Source organism: Peromyscus maniculatus, chromosome 6 (assembly GCF_049852395.1).
Source record: "Peromyscus maniculatus bairdii isolate BWxNUB_F1_BW_parent chromosome 6, HU_Pman_BW_mat_3.1, whole genome shotgun sequence".
In the NCBI taxonomy this organism is placed as follows: Eukaryota; Metazoa; Chordata; class Mammalia; order Rodentia; family Cricetidae; genus Peromyscus; species Peromyscus maniculatus.
Genome location: NC_134857.1, coordinates 89826421 through 89849165, shown reverse-complemented (window position 1 = coordinate 89849165; position 22745 = coordinate 89826421). Strand labels below are relative to the sequence as shown.

At 43.2% G+C, this 22745-nt stretch overlaps 1 protein-coding gene across 2 annotated transcripts in view; it reads right to left on the bottom strand.

The window, feature by feature from the left end:
* The window catches only part of Vav3 (vav guanine nucleotide exchange factor 3), a 336756-nt gene that overhangs the window by 312869 nt on the left and 1142 nt on the right, over positions 1-22745 (bottom strand). The gene's annotated exons all lie outside the window — the stretch shown is intronic.

The following is a 22745-nucleotide window of genomic DNA, read 5'->3' as shown; positions in this document are numbered from 1 at the left end:
AGGTAGAGATAGAAGGATCCCTGGAAGCATATACCCTCACCCACAAATATGCACACACATGCATACACAAATATACATACAATATACTTTTTTAAAAAAAGCTCCTCTTCCTCTCAAGTTGCCATTGCCTCTTGCAAATTATAAGTTCGAAAATGTGCGATTCCAAAGGAATTGCATTCTAAACGATAGCAATGGTTGCACCACTCCAAATATCTTAGCCTGAGTTTCCCAGGAAGTAAAGACTAAAGCTAAAGCTTGCATGCAGGTGACCGGCTGGGGAAGCGATCCCAGAAAGGAATGAGGTAGTGGAGCACTGATTCTCAACCTCCCTAATGCTGCGGTCTTTTAATACCTTCCTCGTGTTGTGGTGACCCCAACCATAAAGTTATTTTCGTTGCTACTTCATAACCGTAATTTTGCTACCATTATGAATCACAATATAAATATCTGATATGTGACCCTGCCTGTGGGGGTTACGACCCACAAGCTGAGGAACACTGTAGTAGAGGAACTGAAATGGAGAACCAGAGAGGGAAAGCTCAGAAGGCATTACAGAAGTGAGCATTACTGCTGGGGTTGGGCGCTCAAGGCCACTCCCCCTTCTGGGAGTCCTAGGAGGCATGCTTCTGAACTGCCCTCTCCTGGAGGGAAAAAAAAAATGATTTCACCTGACCATTCCTGTCCCCCAATGGGCAAAAGAACCCATCACTCTGACATGACTCTTCAAAACTGCCTATGTGCTCCTACTTGTCTACAACCTTTCAACCAGGAACGGTAGTGAGAGAAGCTCAGAGCGGGAAGAATGGGAAGGGAGAAGGGAGGGTGAGAGGCCCCCGAGAAGGTGCTGTCCAAAAGCACGTGTGTAGTTCATAGCAACCGGCAAGGAACTTCGGGCTGTTGTGGATGGAGCAGCAGGAGAGAGGCAGAGGGCATCTTCCAGTGACACTCAGGAGGCAGCCAGCATGAAGTCCAACAGTCCTGAAACCCAAGGGCATCCTCTGCGCTCCCTTATGCTATAGCCCCGGCTGGGCGGCTGCTGATGCTGGGCAGTGTGGTGGGGCTTTTCGTCCCTGTCATTTGTTTTCTTTTTCCTTTTGTTTCTTTGGGGTTTTTTTTCCTTTCCTTTTCTTCTTCTTTTTTTTTTGAATATATAATTGAGAGGATAGAATTCTTTCAGAATGCTGGACATTAATCCAGCGTCATCTCAACTTTTATATCCTTTACTTTTCAAGGACCCAAAGACTGTCAAGAACAAGTGGGACTGTCACTTGCCAATGCTGCCAACTTTAAAAGAAGAGTCAGTCCTCAAGAGCGGCTCCCAACGCCCAGCATGACACACACCCATATAACTACAGAGGAGGGAGTCGGGGGAGAAAGGAGGAAGGAATGGACAGGCAGGGGAGAGAAACAGAGAAAAGAAAGACCTTATTCTTTGAAAGATGGAAGAATACAGAGAACTACAATAACATCGCTGTCTGCTGCACCAGGCTGTCTGTAATACTATGTCAATTTTCCAAGTCTCCACAAAAGGATGAAAGGATAAACTAGATGGAAAACAAACGATTGAACGTTACTTAGCCTTAAAAAGAAACCAAATCCTGACATCTATTATAGCATGGATGGGCTTTATCCTAACTGAACGGCCCAATTTATCCGAAGCAACATGAAGAGTTGAATCTACAGACACAGAAAGCAGAACGGTGGCTGCCCTGCCAGGGGCTAGTGGGGAGGGGGAGGGGTTATAGCTGTATAAATGTATATGTATACATTTCAGTTGGGAAAGATGATGAAGTTCTGAAGACAAGAAATGGTGGCTGCACAACACAGTGAGCATGCTTGACGACACTGAAACGTGACTTAGAAATGATACAGTTGCATGTAACCGTAATCACTATGATTATGTCATATGTATTTGAGCACAGCAAAAACAAACAAGGCTTTACACGGAGTCAACTCGGAGACAGAACCTAATGAGGTTAGTTTTAGTCCTAAGCATTTGCTTACTGCTTCTGTCGGGCTTAGAGGTGTGCAACCCTAGTCCCTAAGGACCCTGGGCATGGAACATTTCTCATCTCCGGAGTCACACCTAAACCCATGTTTCTGTCACTCAGGGGTGGGACAAGATCTGGGCTCTGCCTCACATTCGTCACCACCACAGTCTTTCACAAGCAGGAATTTTGAGTCTCTGGCCACAGCATCTGTTGCAACTGCCTTTTGCTATGTAATTGCTTTGCGCTGTAAAAAAAACTGCTTCCTGAGGAAGGCCATTTCTGAGACCTCCCATTTCCGCCAACCCAGCCCCAGCAGATGCCAGGACAGGACAGCCCTCGACCTGCAGTGCTGTGTAGACGCCCCAGACATGAGCATTCCTGAGCATTTTAAAAGCCAGGTCTTCAGGACTTTTGTTTTCTGCCAGAAGTCAAACATGCCCCCTCACGTTTAATTCTTCTGCGCTGATCCTGAATTCACACACAAAGACTCAAAGGTGCTCGCTCCCTCCCTTCCAGTCCAGAGCTACCTCTGCAAAGGAAACACCATGGCTCACTTCTTTTCTTTCCTGTACCAGATCATGGCTTTTCTAATATTCTAAAAGAGTCCTCAATATTGTATAGTCTAGTACCTCCTCTATGAAGGAGAACTGCAAAGTTATGACTATGTCCTCATAAATATTGATTACTCAGGCAAATTTTGTCAGCCTTCACTTCCAGCATTAGGGGATCCCAACCAAGAGGTCACTCCAAGGAGGCCACATCTGGCCAGGCCTACGCTGCCTCAGGACCTCACGTACCCCCTTTCACCTGTGTTCATAAATGCAGACTGTTCTTCTGGCCTAGGTTTCTCAGTCTACTACCACTGCTTTCCTAATACGACCAATCAAGTCACCCTTGTTTCTCCTCGGTTTCCTAAAAAAAATATGACCTTTAAAATGTGGGTGTTGCAGGCACACCCCTTTAACCAATCATCTTAATATTGGTTTTGCAATGATCACACTGACTACTTTGTCTTTTCTGAACTTAAGAATGTTCCACAGAATTCTCTTTCTTTCTTTCTTTCTTTCTTTCTTTTGTTCTTTCTTTCTCTCTTTTGAGACAGGGTCTCACTATATAGACTGGCCTTGAACTCACTAGAGATGTGCCTGCTTCTACCTCCCATGTTCTGGCATCAAGGGTATATGTCACCACACCCAGACATACAATTCTTAAGTAAGAATAACACCATTCCTTCCTAATTATCAATAAAATCTAAAGTTCTTCCCTAGGTGAAGCTGCAGGGCCATGATCTAACACGCAGACTCACATAATTAAAACCCACAGCAAATACAACTCATGCTTGGCTGGCAAAGGTACAGTTCAGGATCTAATGGCTAGAGCGTTTATGATTAACAAACCCCGTACAAATACAAGTTGTGGTTCACTATGGAGGAACTTCCGCTAGAGTTAGAAATACTTCTGTCCTATACATAGCTCAGCTTCTTCCGGTCCTCTCTGAGACCTGTTCATTTAGGTCTAAGACGGGGGGGGGGGGGGGGGGGGGGGGGCCGGGGGGGGGCTATCAAGATCTTGTCGATAAACAACCAAATAATGTCATCCCTCAAGCCCATTCCTTTGCCCCAGAATGAAATTAACTGTATGTGTGAAAGCTAATTTATCACTTCCTTCCTTGGCCTGCTTTTCATAATTTGAAGGAAGGACACTGACACAACAGCAGTCTTGAAATGTCACTTCTGCAGTTAGCAGCCCTGGCCTGCAGCCTACACCAAAATACAATGAGAATGTCAAATCGGTTCTATCTTAAGTGACTACTAAGGTCCAATCTCTTTCTTCACCTCATCTAAAATGTCAGTGCTAGCAATATTTAAAAAAAAATCCCCAAAATCTAAGCTTCCCCCAAATTCAGCCTGTCCCTCTGTATAGCCTCAGTTCATCTTGCACTAATTCTGCCCAACACTCATCACAAACAGCTGTGCCTGGCAAAAATGACCATTTACCTGCAGCCTTGGCTGCCATCAGCTTCACCATCCCCCAGGGGCAAAATAAACATTCCCTTTTTGTATTGAGTGAAAAATCTAGTGGGTAATACACACACACACACACACACACACACACACACACACACACACACACACACGGGTCAAAATGTGTTTTATTGATAAAAGCTAATAAGAACCAGTAAATGGGCTTGAGGATGAAGCTTCCCTATCTTTACCTAGCCTACACCCACCATTTAGGCAAACAAACAAAAATAAAATCAGTGTTATAGGCTTTGCACTTGAAGATAGGATCTCTTCTACTTAGTTGGCATGTGGATGAGAGTAGACAGAAAACCACCGTCTCTACAGGTAGGTAGGTAGGTCTCAAAGGCAAGAGCCCAAAGAAACCAAGCAACACATACCCAAGAGTATGCTAATGCTCTAACAGAAGTTCTACATATAAAGATGAGGTGGGGAGAAAACACCTCCCCTTAAACAGACCTCTCTTCGAGCCCTGGTTCTCTGCTTTGTTGGCAATGCCTAATCGCTGATTGTGTGTTCAATGAGTCCTGTCAGACAGATGCGCCAAAAAAGGAAGTCCACTCCCGAAAGAACAAAATGCAGTTTTGAGCTTGCCGACATTAAGAGTGTAATATAAGATCGCTGGTCCTTCTGGGACGTGAAAACCCAAAGAGCTGGAGATCTCAAGTGAGAGGAAATGGACCAGGCATAATCTAATCTCTCAGGAATGCTCATCTTCACCATTAAGTCCTCCTGCTATGCGATTTGACTCAAGACGGTTCTCTGGCCAGACTCCTACATTGTTCAGGTTCTCTGATCACAGGTCTTAGATGAAAAATGTTGGCTAAGATGAAAGATGACTGGATATTAAACTATGCTTTCTGCAAGTATTTGCCCTCTCTTCAGGCTTGTCTTCACTAACATGAAAGATGATGGTTCTCTTATGAAGCAAAATCCTATTTAATTAAAAGTATACTCCAGTTTTTATAATACCCCCGAAAGTAATAGATGCATATATAGTTTCAGAACAGTCTGAAACCAGACTTTTAACAAGTTATACCTAAAATGAATTCCTTTCCTTGCCTGTGTTTATGGGTAATAATAATAGTCGGTGAATATTTAGTTAAGCACTCCCAAGTATTTATTAGGCATTAGTGCTAGGCTCTATGTTGGGTCCCTGGAATCATCGGTTAATAAAATGTAAGTGACCCCTGCTATCATAAAGCCAGAATGAAATAATCATTTGTAAGGTGAATTATATAAAAGGGGAATTTCAAAGCTAGGAAATAAAAACAAAATGTCAAGTCCTGGAATCAGAAAAACGAAAAAGAGGTTACAAATTCTGAGAAGGGAAAAACACCTACTGTGGCTGCTGCAGAATTCAAAAGGGAAATAAGTCAATGTGACTACAGAGGGCAGAGGATGAGGAGGCCAGACTACAGAAGGTGTCACTGAGGGATTTCGGACTTCTTCCTCAGAGCACAAGGAAGCATCTTTGTAGTTACAAAGTTACACCCTTGTAGTCACATTGGTGTTTGGGGAGGGCTTTCTCATATTTTAAGGTTACTGATGATACATTTGAGAGAATGGATTGTAATAAAGTCTAACACACAGAGGGAGAATAACTAGAGTACAGGAGAAATAATGTAGATTATGAAGGCTGAGCACTGTGAATACCTTGTGCCAAGCAAGTGCTTGGCAGGCAGGCTGTCTAATTGGATCCCAGTTTACAGATGAGAAAAGTTAGAATCTGAGAGGGCAGTTATTCAGCAAATGGGTAGCTAAAACTGGAATCAAATCAAAATGACACCAAGGACATTTTTTAAACAAGACTTGGGAAACTTGCCCTTTCCAACCCATTGAAATGGCTTTGTTGGCTTTTATTTTTCTGTTAACTATCTGGCAATATTCTGACAAAATCAGTGAAAATGTCAGTCTCTGACCTAGAAATTTCACCTTGGACCATAAAGCTGAAGTCAATAAGCCAAAACAAAAAATAATCTGTATAGGGGCATGCTGCCTACAAGAGAAAACTGGAAAGTAGCCTGAGGGGCTGGTTCCAAATTCGGCAAGTGTATTAATAAGGGGACAGTTCTTCATTTTCACAGCTATATACTACTCCATGATCACTACTTCCTATGTGGCTTTGAGAAAATTGCTGAGTGTTTTCCTTCAGCTAATGTAATACATGCTCTCAATTGTCTCTCAACCACCTCGGAAAATGAGTGCTGGCGATGCTAATCATCCTGGTTCTTAGAAGGTGTCTTTGCAGCATCTTGGTAGCATCTTTGCCGGTTGCCTGAGAACTTACCAAGTAGAGAGCTCTGAGCAAGTTACCTGGGATACATTATCTCCTCATAACAGCCTAAGGCAAAGCGGAAGGGAAAGAGAGGTAAAGGAGCCTGCTCTATATCACACACTCATCAGCAGTAAAGCTAAACACTGAACACAGGAGCTTTGTCTTTTCTGTACTGTAATAGGCTGCTCTTCCCTGGTTATCAAGGAGAAACTGAACCTCAGAGACACTTGAGTACAGTGAGGCTCAAGAATCACTGATCTTGTGGATGACCCAAGCCAGCATGGAAACGCAACTGTTCCAACTCCAGAAAGGGTAGTTTGTGCTTTACGTTACATAATGGCTGCCACATATAAAATTAACAGCCAATAAAGGAACAGATAAAAATGTCAGTTAAATCATTTTAAAACTACAGTATTTCAAGTCCTAGGCAGAATGAGTATAAGTAAGACAGCTGTTGGAAAAACATAAAATCAAAAACAAAGCAGAGAACTTTTCCATAGATCTTCAGAATGTCATTCAGAAGAATGGTGGGAAGAGCCCGGGACCACATGATAGATGATGAAATGGACAAAGAGGATTGCCAAGTGTCTGAAATGGCCCTGGTGCTATGCTGGGTAATCTGCCCATCTGAGCTCATTTGCACATTACAACATTCTGCAGTTAAGAATTGTCTCCATTTTCACCAGGCCGAGCTCCAGGAGTCCAGTCAAAGAGAGAGAAGAGGGATTCTATGAGCAAGGGCATCAAGATCATGATGGCAAAACCTACAGAGACAACCAAACCAAACTAGAGGGAACTCATGAAAGTTGGATCAATGGCTGTGGAGCCTGCATGGGACTGGATTAGTACCTTTGCATAGTGAGACAGTTGTGTCGCTTGGTCTGTTTAAGGGGCCCCCTGGCAATAGGATCAGAATCCATCCCTGGTGCATGAGCTGGCTTTTTGGAACCAATTCCTATTGTGGGACACCTTGCACAGCCTTGAGGCAGGGGAAGGGGTTTGGACATGCCTCTACTAAATGTACCTCCCATGGGAGGCCTTATCTTCTTGTAGGAGGGAATGGGGGGTGGGTTGGGAGGGGGAGGCTGGAGGGGCAGGAGGAGGGAAGAGGGGAATCTTTGGTATGTAAAATGAATAAAAAAAAATTCTTAATTAAAAAAAAGAATTGTCTCCATTTTATAGCAAGAAAAGGAAGCCACTGAGAGATTTAGGAACTTTACCACAGATATTCACCTAATTGGGTGTGACCTGAATCCAGATTTGCTGATATTAAAATTCACATTCTCTCACTATAACATGATGACTCCCAATGCAAGACACTCGTAGAACATTACCTTTCTTGTCCTTCAGAAAAACAGTATTATCACCTTCTTACCTAAGCAATATCAGGGACAATTAGGTACTCAGTACCCACATAGGGAAGTCCTCATTCTGTAGCAGGGACTGATCTAAGAATATAGGCTGTAAAACAAAGTTCCCAAGTTCATAGAACTCACAATTCAGAAGCAAAACTTACAATGGTGCTAATACACATGAATATTCATGTTTTTGAAAATTTAGGATTTGGCTTAAAACAGCAACCCTTCAGCCCTCTTGGGAGCTCCATGATGCTGGATGGCTGAGATTCCACATGGCTGAGATTTTGCTCATGTAGATCAGCTCTCTGATGTCATCATTTTCAATCTTTAGTCATTTTTCATTTCTGCCAGGAGGCTCTGGGATCCAAAACTTGAGACCCTGAACTTCTACCCTTACTGTGTCCCAAAGTGCAAAATAAATAAGTAAATAAATAAATAAGATGTATTTCACTTGAGTAATTATTATTAACCAAAACACTTTCTAATGTGTGCATGTAGTTGGGGTATTGCATACAGCCATTCCTGCTTATACAGGGACCAGGAGTTGATGTCTAAGGTTTTCCCCTATCACTCTCACACTTATTTTTGAGACATTCTCTCACTGACCCTGGGGCTCGCTCTTTTGGCCAGATTGACTGATCAACAAGCCCCTGTGATCTATCTGTCTTTCTCTGCCTGCGCTCCAACCCCAGCACTGAGGTTACATTCTGCCTGGCTTCTACATGGGTCCTGGGGATCCAAATTCAGACCCTAACGCTTGCACAGCAAGTACTTTATCCCCTGAACAATTTCTCCAGCCCTAATCCTCGCCCAGGCATCATCTCAAGTAGCACAGGCTGGCCTCAAACTCACTGGGTCCCTGAAGGTGACCTTGAAATCCTAACACTCCCCCACCCCCACCCTGACTCCACTTCCCAGGTGCCATGATTACAGGCATGATCTATCACATCTGGCTTATTTTCTAATCTTTATAAGCATATTTTTAATTATATAAGCATGACTTAAACCTTTCTTAGGTCATTACTATTCTTAGAAAAGGTAGGGACTATGGCTCAGAGAACCTGGGTCTGGGCTTTGCCAAATGAAGTGACCTTGATCAAATCTCTGCACACATCAGAAGCCTGAGGCTGCTCATTGTACAAACCAATTACTGGTCTAGAATTATCTCTAAAGAACTTCCAGCCCCATGTTGTCTTTCCTGGGCACCTCGGGCTGTGCATGAAGGCTCTTGTAGGCTCCACAGTCCAATACTAACGATTCAGGCTTCTCAAGTCCACAGTTTACAGTTTTGAATACTGCCAGCTTAACTTTCAGTTATCCCTCCTTTGTGCTATAACTTTCAGTCTACATATAATAGCATCTTTGTCCTTAAAACAGGCTTAATGAAAATGATGCAAAGCTTCTCAGTCCAAATACTGAACTGAACACATTACATGCACTACTGCAATTACCTTAGTCCTACCAACACTTCAATTACATGCCATCTCCTCTATTTCATAAACATGAAAACTAAAGATCTAATCAGTTAAGCTGTCCAGTACTTAAGCAGCAGAGCTATGACTCAAGGCCAGGTTATATCAAGGACAATGTAAGGTCTACTAGAACCTATTGTCTTGAAGGTCCATTAAAACAGGGAGTTAATTAAAAGTCCTCCAGCTTGAAGTCAGAATTCAGGACCTGTAAAGATTGGCAGAAAAAGATGTGTAGCTTGATAAACAGAGTTTAATAAATATATTTTATTTCTTCCTCTACCAAGAGGCGAGAATATTTTTATTACCATTTTCTAGATGCATTATTTTTTATCAAGCTAATCATGTGTAAGCCCCCGGGAGGTGGGGATTTGGTAGCAAGGATGAGCAAGACTGTCAAAGGGCTGGCTCATTGGTAACCAGACAGGTAAGAAATTGACATTCTTTGTTGAAGTTATGGAAGCATTTACTAGACACGACAGAGAAAAAAATCAAATCCTCACAAAGCTAGACATGTGAGAATCCTGGTAAACTGCTTTTATCTTTCTCCTTAGTTTTCTCTTCACTGTGGTCATTAACCAGAACCATGTCATTGCTCTCCCACTCTGTCCCTCCCCCAGCTTGACCATCCTGTTCCCTCTACTGGCCCCCCATCCCCAGTTTACTCATCGGGATATCCTGTTTCCCCTTCCCAAGGTGATCCGTACATCCCTCTTAGGGTCCTCCTTATTTCCTAGTTTCTCTGGAGTTGTGGGTTGTAGTCTGATTATCTTTTACTTTACATCTAGTATCAACTTATGAGTGAGTACATACCATGTTTGTCATTCTGAGTCTGGGTTACCTCACTCAAGATGGTATTTTCTTGATAGAAATGTTATGAGGGGGATGTTATGAGGTAAGAAGGAAACCTGGTGCTAGAGAAATTCCAAGGAATCTACAAGGACAACCCCAGATTAGACAACTAGCAACAGTGGTGAGGGTGCCTGAACCGGCCTACCCCAGTAATCAGATTGATGAATACCCTAACTATCATCATGGGACCTTCATCCAGTAACTGGTGGAAGCAGATGCAGAGATCCACAGCCAACCACCAGGCTGAGCTCCACAAGTCCAGTCAAAGAGAGGGAAGAGGGACTATATGAGCAAGGGGGATCAAGATCATGATGGGGAAATCTACAGAGACAACTGAACCAAGCTCAAAGGAACTCAGGTACTTTAGACCAACAGCTGTGGAACCTGCATGGGACAGGACTAGACCCTCTGTATACGGGAGACAATTGTCTAGCTAGGTCTGTTTGAGACGCCCCTGGCAGTGTGATCAGGATCTATCCCTGTTGCATGAGCTGGTTTTCTGGATCCCATTACCTATAGTTGGACACCTTGTTCACCCCTGATAAAGCAGAGAGGGACTTGGTCCTGCCTCAGCTGAATGTACCAGGCTTAGCTGTCCCCCCACCATGGGAGAACTCACCCTGTTGGAGGAAGAGATGGGGGAGAAGGTGAGGGGGGAGCAGGGGGAGGGATGAGAAGGGGATCTGTGGTTGGTATGTAAAGCGAATAAAAAAAACAGAACTATGTATTCAAAAGGCTTGAGAATTCAGTAAGGATATAATGGTCTGAGCTACCTCATAAGTAGAGTCCAGCTTTTCTATGGGGCTAACACTGATGTGAGCAGTAATGATGTCATGTTCTCCTCTTAAACCACCTCTGGAAGAACCCACAGCTTGTGCCAGTGTTTACGTGAGCTTCAGAGCTCAAGTCCTGCTTTGCCCTGGTGGAGGACAGTTACTGCATTTTACTGGCTCACCGACTGTACTCACTCACACCACTGGGCTCTGAAGACCAGAAATCAGAAAAGGTACATCTAGCATACAGTGTCCTATTTCTCAAAGTCAAACTTCTCACAGCTCCGGGAACTCTCTGGGATTCTGATTTATTGACTGTCCTCTTCAAGGCCAAAACTCACTCATAAGTGTCAGGAAGCAATAAATAAATAAATAAATAAATAGTCCATTCGAAAGTAACTTGCAAAATTCAGAACAGTTGTTACTTCTCGTATCTGCAGTAACTAACGGTCACCATGTGGAAAGTGGGATGGGGCAGGCTGGGGACAAGTTAAGACTCATGAAGACAAGGGTGGTTATGATGATGACAAGCAGGGCCTCAAGCAGAATTGTGGACTTGGGGTATCTGGCCTTTGGAAAGCTGGAGTTTGTGGTGGCTGAGGATTTAGAAGTAGAGCTTTGCATTTTCCCCTAGTCTGTACTTTGAAATCTAGAAACCACGAGTCTGTTGGAGACACGGTGAAGAAGTAGAGAAAAACCACAAAACGTTACAAGGAAGCCAGGGTTTGAGGGGGGAACGTGAAAAGGCCAGTGGTGGATGCACTCAGGAGTCGCCAGCCAAGCCTGGGCCAAGGACAGAGGGAGTGCCCATCAACCGAAGAGCCAGGGAGGGATGAACAGCTCAGCTGGTAGGAGAAAACGGGGGTAGGGGGGGCAATTCTAACTCTAACGGTACCAGAGTGGGGAGGGCTCTTGCCTCTCGGCACCTTGCTTTAGACATACCGAGGAGCCTTGCTACGTGTACCCCCTCAGCTTTCCAGATGTTCTCTTGAATATCCACTGAAGCCACTGTCCACACACAAAAGACAGCTGCTTTCGCGTCTTCGGACGCCAGATGCAAATGGCTACTAAGGGTATTTCATCATTGCTCAGCACAACTGTCTCATTGGCATTACTGAGGTCTGGATGTCACTGCCCGTTCCTCTCTTCCCACCCAGCTTTCTTTCTCAAACCTTCTTCCTCTCTAGGAACCACGTGTGTCTCCATCTTCTTCCTGGTCTCGCCTGGCTCCCCCAGCTGCATGCATGGCCGCACTGGGCTTGCACCATCCAACGATTGACTTCCTCTCTGCATTCTGTAAAAGTCTGACTCTCAGGTCAAAATCTATTTTCTCCCTGCCACCCAAAAGCAGAAACTTTGTGTGATTTATCTCTATGCTGTCTGTGCCCCACACATATGAAGTACTGGGCAAAGTCTATGGGAAGAAACACTCTAAACCCCCCTGCACATGAAAAAGAAATCAATTTTGTGACATTAATGTCACGCAAAACTGAGCAAAGCATGCCCTATCTACCAAACAGCTATCAGTCCACTCACACTAATTTAAACGGCTCCCCTGCCCTGTTTGATGGGGATGAGGTTGCAAGCCAAATGCAGGATACAAGAAACTAGAGCCAGGAAGTGAATTTTACTTCCCTTTGCGTCTTCAGGATCGACCACAGAGTCTAATATGCAGCAGACACATTGATAGTTTAATTAATCAGCCCACGGGCACTGGTTACCAAGAAGACAACGCCAAACAGCAAGCAGGTAGCCCCAAGACTATCATTACTATAGACGTGTGTTTATTTTAAACAGACTTTCAATGCAAAACCATAGTGTTATGTCCCATTTGCAGAGCATGCCTTGCTGTTGGCAAATACTTTCCCAGACATTTCCTCATGCAAATCACCAGATAACCATAGAGTTTGGCAGCAGAAAATGGGAAATTTTGCTGAATTTGGAAGTAGAACAGTTGGACTCCAATCTTGTCTTTACCACTTCCTGTCTGTATGACCTTGAAAAAAAGCCCTTCATCCCATGCACATCTCAATTTCCTCCTCTGCAGAGCGGTGATAAGACCATCCTCTTCCTGCCTTACAGACTGAAGAGAACGGGGAAGGACAACAGAGGTGGAAGGAAATAATCTTGCTGACTACCTACTGTGCACGGTGCCTCTTAATGCATTGCTTAATTCTCACCTTAGTCCTGCAAAACTGGGTTTCACTACTTTTTGCTCATCACAAGAGGAAACTGCGATCCAAAGGTAAAATAACCTTCCCAAGGTCATCCTTTGGAATTCAGCCACTTCTGCTTGACCCCTGATCTTCCTAAAACCATAATGTCTTCTAAGTGAGACCGAATCCACAGCTGCCGATACTGTTCTAAATGCACAGGTGGAGACAAAGAGAAGCAGTCACTGGCTAAGGTCGCAGAGTATGTTGGAGGCCGGGCTGGGACAAGAAGCCAGCTTTCCCCATCCCTGACCTTCTGAAGACCTTTCATTTGGCCACGCTGCCCCCAGGATCCCAGGGAAGGACATAAAGAGATGCAGCGCTTATTTATTCAGACCAGCTGCTCCAAGTCTATTTTAAGAGGAGCACTTTTAAAATCACGGAAGGTTGGTATCAAGTGTATCATTAAATATTCCATATTAATTGACCCTTTAGAGAATTCCCATGTGAACAGCCCATGCTGTTAGCTCTCTTTTATGGAAGCCGCTCAAAGGCCAACCACACTTCTGCAACACATACTTTGGAAGGACACTCAGACAGGAGCACAAAACACATTCGAATACATGCTGTCCACGGGAATCAAAAGCAATGACATTTTGCTGGTCTGTGGTTCTTTCCATAGAATGGCAAAGACAAAAAAAAAAAGCAAAAAAATAAAGATTACATTGGCCATAGCCCTATGCAAAGTCTGTCTTCATGAGCAGTAGAGATGAGAGGGTAGGAGAGAACCTATAGAATGATATTATTCCACACACTAGTTAATAACGGGTATATGAATTAATAAGCATAGCTACAACACAGAAGAGAGAGGAGACCATGCCATAGCGTTCATTTAAAGCAGCGGTTCCCCTGGCTCCCAAGTAATCATAAGCATACCTAACTCCAGACATAGCATTAAACCACACGTAGTCTGGCCCAGTTATCACAAAGCACAGTATTAACCAGGCCTCACTAATTCCCTTCGCTTTCCTGTATGAGTGTATTCTCTTTGTCCATCAAACACCTGCCAAAGGTCTAACCCCACTTTACTCTGAATAGTGAGATAATCAGTATCGAATCATCCAAATGCAGTGTTTGATATCTTGAATTCAGTATCTGACAAGCACAGAGTGTCATTAACAACATCCACAGGCCAATCAGAGAACACTCCAACAAAATAGTGTCACAGACAGCAATACAATGGAGGAAAGAAGATCCCTCTTCATTTCATGCTCAGCTGTGCCAATGGCCTTGGTGAGAGGACTCAGTTCACTTTAAATGTTCTAATTCCAACCTTGACTCCACCATGAACCACTTCTTAGTACACATTACTTAACCCAGCTTGGACTCACAGTGTCTATCACTCTGCCTGCCTCTTTGAATGAGAAAATATGTGACAGGTGCTTCCTAAGTGAGATGTAGACGCTATTAGCAGATTTCTGCAGACGTGGTGGTAATGATTCTTATAAAAACTGTTAGCATCCAGTGTGCACTGACAGCCAGTCACAGACTGAGTTCAATCAGGTGGAATGCTTTTGGGTAGGTCCATTTTAGGGAATAAGAAAACTCAAAGAAATGGCAGGTTCCCGTCACTTCCAAAAGACCACTCAGTTGTAAAGTGGAAGGATAATGTTATCTGCAATGATCAGCATCATCACTGAGTGGACGAGTATCTGAGGTTTATAATGACATGAGTAGAGCTGAATATGTCTAAAAATTCATGCAGTTATCTTTGAAAGGACAGTAAACAAAGAGTCATCATTTTTAACCCAGCAATGAATTAATGCACACTTATATGTGCCTGTTAGGTGTGAGTCCTTGTGTAAACTTCCAAAGACACCTTATCAGTAGTTTATGGCAGCCTCCAACAAGTCCCAGCAAGGCAGGGAGATGAATAAGAAAAAAATAAAAACTGCTGAACAAGGCACGTTGCACTCCACCTATGCATACTAGGTTGTTGCACAAAGCAACATGTACTAAGCCACACCTGGAAGAGGAGTTAGGAAGACCTACTACACAAAGGGATGCTGGACCGAATCTTCAAGCAAATGAGGAAGAGCTCTGGAAACAGAGAAAACGGCATGCAAATCTGCACACTGACATTTAAAAGCGCAGCTCATCCACTTAAGCATAAACGAGTCAGGAGCACAGTGGAGGGAGCCTCGAAAGATGGAAGAGGACCAGACCATGGGTGCTTGTACGCTCTCTAAGGATTCTGGAGTTAATCTGAGGCCCATCAGGAACCACCAAACAGTTATAAGGAAGTTGAGAAACCACTTATCTGCCCCAGCGGTACGGGTCAAAACCAGAGCTGCTTTTCAATACACTCAATGTTCATCAGCGTTATCTTTGTGATTTCACCTTGAAAGCATCCCCTGAAACAAGTAAGGGAAATAACATGTAGGCTTGCGAATGGAAAGACACAGAAGAGAACTAATGATGCAGGAGAATATGAGAGAAAGGCTGAAGGAGAGACTTATCCCCCCCACCCACCCAGGAGAACTGTTCATTCACTCATGGCACAAGAGAGAATGTACCGCCTATGGGCACAGAGGCAGGTGTAAGAGCCGAAGAAAGCCTTCCTCTGATTTTGTCTGTTTTCTCTGCAGAACAGGAAGCAGGGGCATCAGTTTAAAGGAAGGATAGAAGAGAAGGAAGCAATGGAAGATATATGAAAGGAAAGAAAATGTACTAAGGAGTCATCTTGGACAGTGAGAAAATCAATGACTAGAACAGTCCTCAAACGCCTTCACACTCTTTTAAAACCTGACTATGAAATCTGTTAGCAGCTTGTGTTTGTGGAGGTCTATCTACCAATGTTTAACATACTCAAAATCAAAACTGAGAGAACCTTATACACAAGCACATAGTCCACCGTCAGTCAGATCAATGATATCAGTACTATGCAACCTTCGGAAAACTCCAGTGTAGACTTGTAAGAAAAAGAGAATTTAAAAGAAGAATGCTGTGTTAATATTATAAAGGAGGTTGGGCCTCAAGGGATGCATCAAAAGGCTCTCTGCAACTTCCCGGCGTTCCCCAGCTTTGAGAACATCTAGTCTAGATAATCAGAATTGACATGACAGGGTAGATTCCAGCACTCACTTGAGGTTCGGAGACCATGAACTTCGAGTGAGAAGCGTCCCTGTAGTATGGTTTTCCTCCATCACCCTTAGCAGCTCAGTTGTAAGCAGGGAATAAGTAACATTCTGGATTTAGCCGGGGGTTCTGTTTACCCAAAGGAGCAAGATAAATAAGCGAAGCCAAGGAAGGACTCGAAAGGGTTCTGGAGAGTCAGCCGTGTAGGAAGGAAGCAAAGCCAGGACAGCAGGGAAGAGGCGGTAAAAGCGAGGAGTTCAAAAGATCACTGGACTTTAGGTATTAGCAGAATAAGCCAGAAAGAAGGGCAGTGACCTAGTGGGATGCTTGAAACCGAGACACCAGAGGGGAACTGCTAAGAACCAGTTCAACGCCCTGAACTGATCTCTTCCGGCCACCCAAGCCTGAAAGCTGGGGTTCAGCCTAGGTCAGATATAATCTGTCCACATTCAGAGATTCCCCGAAGCCTGTCCATTGCATGCCTTAACTACTTCTCTAAGCTTCTATATTCCTCTCCAGACTTCTACTCACCCATTGGTCTGGCCTCTCCCTCTCTTGATCCAGCTCCATCCACACTTTTGTCCATGCCCAGTACTGCCAGAGCAAATCCATCCTAACTGTTTTAAGTTTTCTACCATGTCCAGACTTCACCCAAGAAGTAACTGTCACAATGGAGGCAGATATGAGCTGCCAATGTGAATAAAGGGTCCACCGTGATAAATTAACAACATGGATGCCACAGGATGATCAAGGGGAGAGACTACGCTTAGATCTAACTAAGGTGAAAATGCAAATGTGCTAAAGGAATGTTCAGATAAAAAAGAGCTAGTGAAGGAAACTGAGCAGGAATAAGAGCCAGAAGAGAAGCATAAGACTGCAGTGTGTGATGGGAAGATAATGGTTCATCAGGAAGGCAGTGGTCAGTAGCTCCAACTGCTGTGGAATTTATGAAAAGTGGCTATGAAAAGAGGGGAGATCCAGTGATTCATAGATTGGATAAATCTCATTTACATGACAATTTCTCCCACTGCAGAAAGAAGGGAGGGAAGGAGGGAGGGAGGGAGGGAGGGAGGGAGGGAGGGAGGGAGGGAGGGGAGGGGAGGAAGGAAGGAAGGAAGGAAGGAAGGAAGGAAGGAAGGAAGGAAGGAAGGAAGGAAGGAAGGAAGGAAGGAAGGAAGGAAGGAAAAGAAAGAAAAAAGGAAAGGACTCATTGTCCTCACCATGACAGCTATTGGACCATGCTTCACAGATGATGCTTTAGTTTCTATGAAACTCTGATTAAGCCACCAACTAGGCCACCAGAAGAAATGTTTAAAATACCTTAAATGATGGTAGCCACGTTGACAGAAAAGGCCACCATGATCAGCACGGACTGATACACAGGGAGATGTTCCAAAGGAACAATTTAACAAATAAAAGGGTAGCTGACTTCTGGGGAGACGAAAAATGCCTTATTCTGGATGAACTAGAAATGTAACCAAGAAACCATTCTTTTCGGACAATGGAGCTTTTTGTGCTTCCATTCTCTTTAATCTAATAATCTGTACGCACCGCCACTTGATGCTGGAGACAGAAAGTGCAGACATGTAATACACACAGCAGTGCCTGAAGTGATACAATTATAGGGTTTTTAAACACATGGTTATGCACATTAGAAATAAGGTTCTCTCTGTATAACGCTTAGAAAACAGTAACATAAAAAGGAAACAGGTGTTAGGAGGTTAGAAGGTAACCCTGTGTAAAACAGTCAGTCATTTTTACAAATGCCACATCACTAATTTTCTGCTTACAGGCCAATATTATATAGAAAAACGTAGAGAGCAGTAATTCGGGTTGAAATGGTATTCAGAAGAAAACGTTTAGGAACCTTTTGAATTCATATTATTTATGCTTGCTCACAGGCAAATACCTTTTCGCACATGTGCACATACATATACACAAACATATACAGGAGTACTATAACACACAATTGGCATGGCCTTTTGTGGTTTGTCTTTTGCTTTTGAGACACAGTTTCACAGAGTCATAGCCGGCCTTGAACTCCTGATCATCTTGTTTTCAGTCCCCAAATGCTGGAATTACAGGTATAAACCACAACACCTGACTCAGAATCCGTATAAATCCAAAAATGTTTTTGAATAGATAGAAAATAAAAATTCTATGCACTAGAAAATAACTTTCTTTTTAACCTTTTTCCCTACTAGCCACTACCTCAATTTTCTACTCTGTTTTTAACAAAATTACCCTCAAAGAAATGTCTACACCAGCTATCCGCCTGTTCCTAATTCCTCTTCTCCTCTGTTATGGTGTTTGCCTTCCAGGCTATCAAATTTCTCTTTGGTCAAGGTTACCAAGGAATTTCAGACCATGTAAATCAATATCCTATCCTGGGTCCTCATTCTCCTTCATCTATCGGCAGCATCTGACACATCAGAGCATTCTTTCTCCAAGCACTTTATTCACTTCTTAGACCCCTACTCCGAGGGTTACTTCCTAACCCAAGGTCACTCCCTCTCAACTCTCCTCCTCCTAAACCTCCATGACACGCATGCCCAGAGCTCACTCAGGCTTTGTGTCTTTTTTCACCACTACTTAGTAGATGCTATCTATCATCCTATCTCATTATTTCAAATGCTGCCTATACTTTGGTGGCTCCAAAATTTGCATCTACATCTTCAACTTCTCCAAGTACCCGCTCAGTCTCTTCCTCTAGATGGCTACTAGGCATCCAAGCATGCCAACTTCAGGTCTGCCTCCTTTTTTTCTTCCACATATATCCAAAACCTTTTTGTCTAAACTTTTCCATCTCTGTCAATGACCGCACAGGTCAGACTCTCAGTCATCCTTGATTCCCGCCTTCTTCTCATACCCTCTCAGCTAAGCACACCAGGGTAGCCAGCTGGTCTCTACCCTCAAAATGCACACAGAAGTCTATCATTTCACCATCTGCTGCCCGTGTTCTGGTCATGGCTGCCAGGCCTTTGGATTGAATGGCAGCACCAACCCAACTCTTCTATCCTTGCAAAACAACAGCCAGAGCGACCCTGCTAAAAAGGTAAGTTAGGTCACATCATGACGTCACTCCAACCACCCTATGGAATCCCATTTCCCTCATCCTATGGAAGTCAAAACTCAATATGAGGACCCACGGGTACTAAAACTTAGAGCCCCGTTTTCTCCCCAAACTCATTCCATTTTAGCCCACATTCACTGTCCTGCAGCTTCACTGGTCTTCTTGCTATTCTGGTGTGCCTATTGCTAACTCCCTCAGGGCCTTCCCATTTCTATACCCTCTGCTGAAAATATGCTTTTGTTTTGTTTTGAGACCTCTACATTCCTACATTCCCTGGCTCCCTTCAGGTTTCTGCCTAATAATCACGTTCTCGGAGAAGGCTTTCTTATATAACCTACCTTCTATAAAATGACATCTCTCTCTGTTCCCTTACCCAGCTTCAAACGTCCTCACTGCACATTACATCACATAGGCATCTATTTATGGACCATTTCCTCCACCACCATGCGCATCCCTTTAAGGCAAGGACTCTGTAACATGTGTTTAGTTTAGTGCTCTAAGCCAGTGTCCTAGACAAGGCTCTTTGTAAGAACAAATAATTATTTGTTGAAGAAACTCTTTAAGAATGAACAAGTCATGTTAAGACAACTCAAAGTTTATCCAGACTGTATAAACTGGTCAAGAACCTCGCCAAATACATGAATGCCATTCCAGGATATAGTATGGCCCAAATAAATAAAACAATACTACTAAAATAATCTCAGTAATTACAAATCTCCAATTAGTTTTATATATTGGTGGAGAACTTCTTAGCCACTAAAAATGACATCAAGCCACTAAGCCCATCCACCTTTTACAAGAGCATAATGATCCATAGGGTCCTCAATGAATCACTGATGTTCATTATTTCCTGGCCATAATACTGTTTGTATTGAAAAATAAATCTATCTAATATACACAGACACAAAAGTATTGAACGTTCAATGGTCATCAGAGATCTATTTAACTTTAATCTTTATAATAGCACACGCTAAATATAGAACAAGTGTGACATTTACCTTTTTTGCTTTATTTTGTTTTGTTCTGTTTTAACCAAGAATGGCCTCAAACTCACAGTCAAGGTGACTTGGAAATCCCGGTGCCCTTGCCTGCATCTCCTGAGTGCCAAGCACTGTAGTAACAGGCATGCCCTACCATATCCATGTAACCTCCTTAAGCCATTATGAATGAAAGCAAATTCTACATTAGTATTTCATAGTATTTGTTTCTTAATTGAAGACCGTCTTCTTATCAAAGATGGTGAGACCAAAACGATGCTGTGGTCCACGGCTAGGAAAAACAACAAACAGGAGAGGTAGGACCCCATTTATGTTTCTATTTTAAGAAGCCTGTTAGCTTATGAATACGGCAAGATTCAGGCCTATAATTGAACAATCATCATTTGCAGTGTTAGTCGCATTTTAATGCAAACAAGACAGAAGGCTGACAAAAGGGAAATGAAATGACATCCCATCCTCTAGAATAAACACCCTTATTTGAAAAGGCTACGCATTTTATAGCTTTTCAGGGAAAGCACACACACACACACACACACACACACACACACACACACACACACACACACACGAGTAAGCAAAACAACAAATAAAGTCCTCTTTGTTGGCATTTGTCAAAACATTTTCAGAATACCCCAAAACTCTTACGTATGATCTTTTTTAGTTATGTCCCGCTCTGGCAGATCATGTGTCGTAAGGAAGTAGTGCAGTTCAAGTTAATATCTTCAACAGAAAAAGTCAGGTATAGAAGGAACGACTCTTGGAAATAGCAAAAAAAATACTAGGAGTAGCGCCTCTAACTTCACAAAAGCAAGCTGTGCTGGGATGCTGGTCACTATTAGCAAAGCTCATTTTGGAGCTGGATGTGTAAACCAAGGAAAACGTGGTTCTATAAAAGGTAGTTTACGTAACTTATGAGAGGAAGCCAAGCAAACCCTTCCTGAAAAGATGACAACTAGGTGGAAGACCTGGGGGGGGGGGGCGGGAAGTCAGGGAATACAGAAGTGTAGATGCTTGGGGGGAAGAAACAGGAATGCCTCCAGCACAGGACACACCTGATACACTAGACCTTTGACCTTATACACTGTGATGGCAGCTGACAGGGCAAGAACCTCATAACCAGGAACAACCAGAGCCTTTCCCAAAGAAGTTGCATGAGGCAGAAATACAGATGCTAGCACACAGGAACTTGTAGATCTCTGCAATTTCGATTTTCAGTTGTATCCTAATACCCATATTAACATGACAATAGCAGATATAATACTGTAGGTAGTTTTGCTAATACTGAATGTTTACTAAACATACAGTATGTGCTGAGGATTGTGGGTTTGTTGACCATGCCACCATGTTTTATGCAAGCATTTACTAAGTCTCACTTAATGATATAATGACAACCTGTATTATGCAAATGCATATACCTAGCTCTCAACCTCTCTGCAATGGGGCCCGAGAATCAAGAAGGAAACAAGAACAGACACTCCCCCACTCAGGTACTAACTTTCCAGGACCACATTTGAGAAGAAGTCCTCTTGAAGTCATCACAAGAGAAATCACTGATTTTGGAACCATAAGTTCAGAGGTGGGCTGACTTAAGAGCTCAAAAGAAAAACTTAATGAGGAATAGTTTCACTGCCCTGCTTACCTCATTACAACCTGGTGGCTTATTGATATCAGTGGGTAATAATTCCTTCAGGGTAAGTATCTTGGTATGCTCCCTGTGATGCCCTCAACAAGGAATAGAACTCTTAGAGAATCATGCACACTCCATTTCATTAAAGATGCCTATAATGATCCTCACTCATCAAACAGATTACATTATAGATAATGCATTTCACAAGAAGACGAAAGAGTATTTGAATAGATTCCATCCATTGTTAGTCAAATAAAGCTTTGGGAGCCAAAGACTACCTAGGTGTTTTAAAAAAAAAAAAAAAAAGAAAGAAAAGAAAAGAGAGAAACTTGGCAATTAAGGACAACTTGAATGAGTAACTGCTGAAAAATTCCAGAAGCTGAACTTTCAGGAAATGTGCATGGCACGTGATGCGCAAGCATCCTAATCCATGCTGTTGCTGAGGCGACGACTCCAGCGGAACTGGGCTCCAGGAACTTACTCCTGTGCACTGCAGGACCTGATTCCTCGCAGTAGCTCTGAAGGTATGGAAACAATCACTGAACCTCTCCCCCAAGATATCTATAGTTGGCACAATTCTGGAAAAGTCTACAGAAGTGGCAGTCATGGTTAGTCTGTAAGAGAGTGTAAAATGATTGATCCTTAGTGTAAGTACATATGGAACTCACCACTTACATATCTGTATTTTTTCTTGGGGACTGCCTACCAACAGGTTGAAGGCAGACAGTCAGGGGATGCAGAATTTGAAGTGAGAAGGGACCCTGATGAGATACTGACGACCAGAGCTGGGTGTGGGTGCCCCTGCTTTAAGTATGAGATTATTAAATGGCATAAGGTCATTTCCTTCTGGAAGGACACTGCTCTGGTTAAGCGGCTGAAACTTGTATCATACAGGGCTAGTGCTAAAATGTGTCATGAAAAGGGGTTCTTTCCTTTCCCTTTTAAGTTGCAAGGTTTCCTTTTTTTTTTTTTTGTGAAAGAGAAAATAGACGTTCTGAGTTGTGTTGAACATCC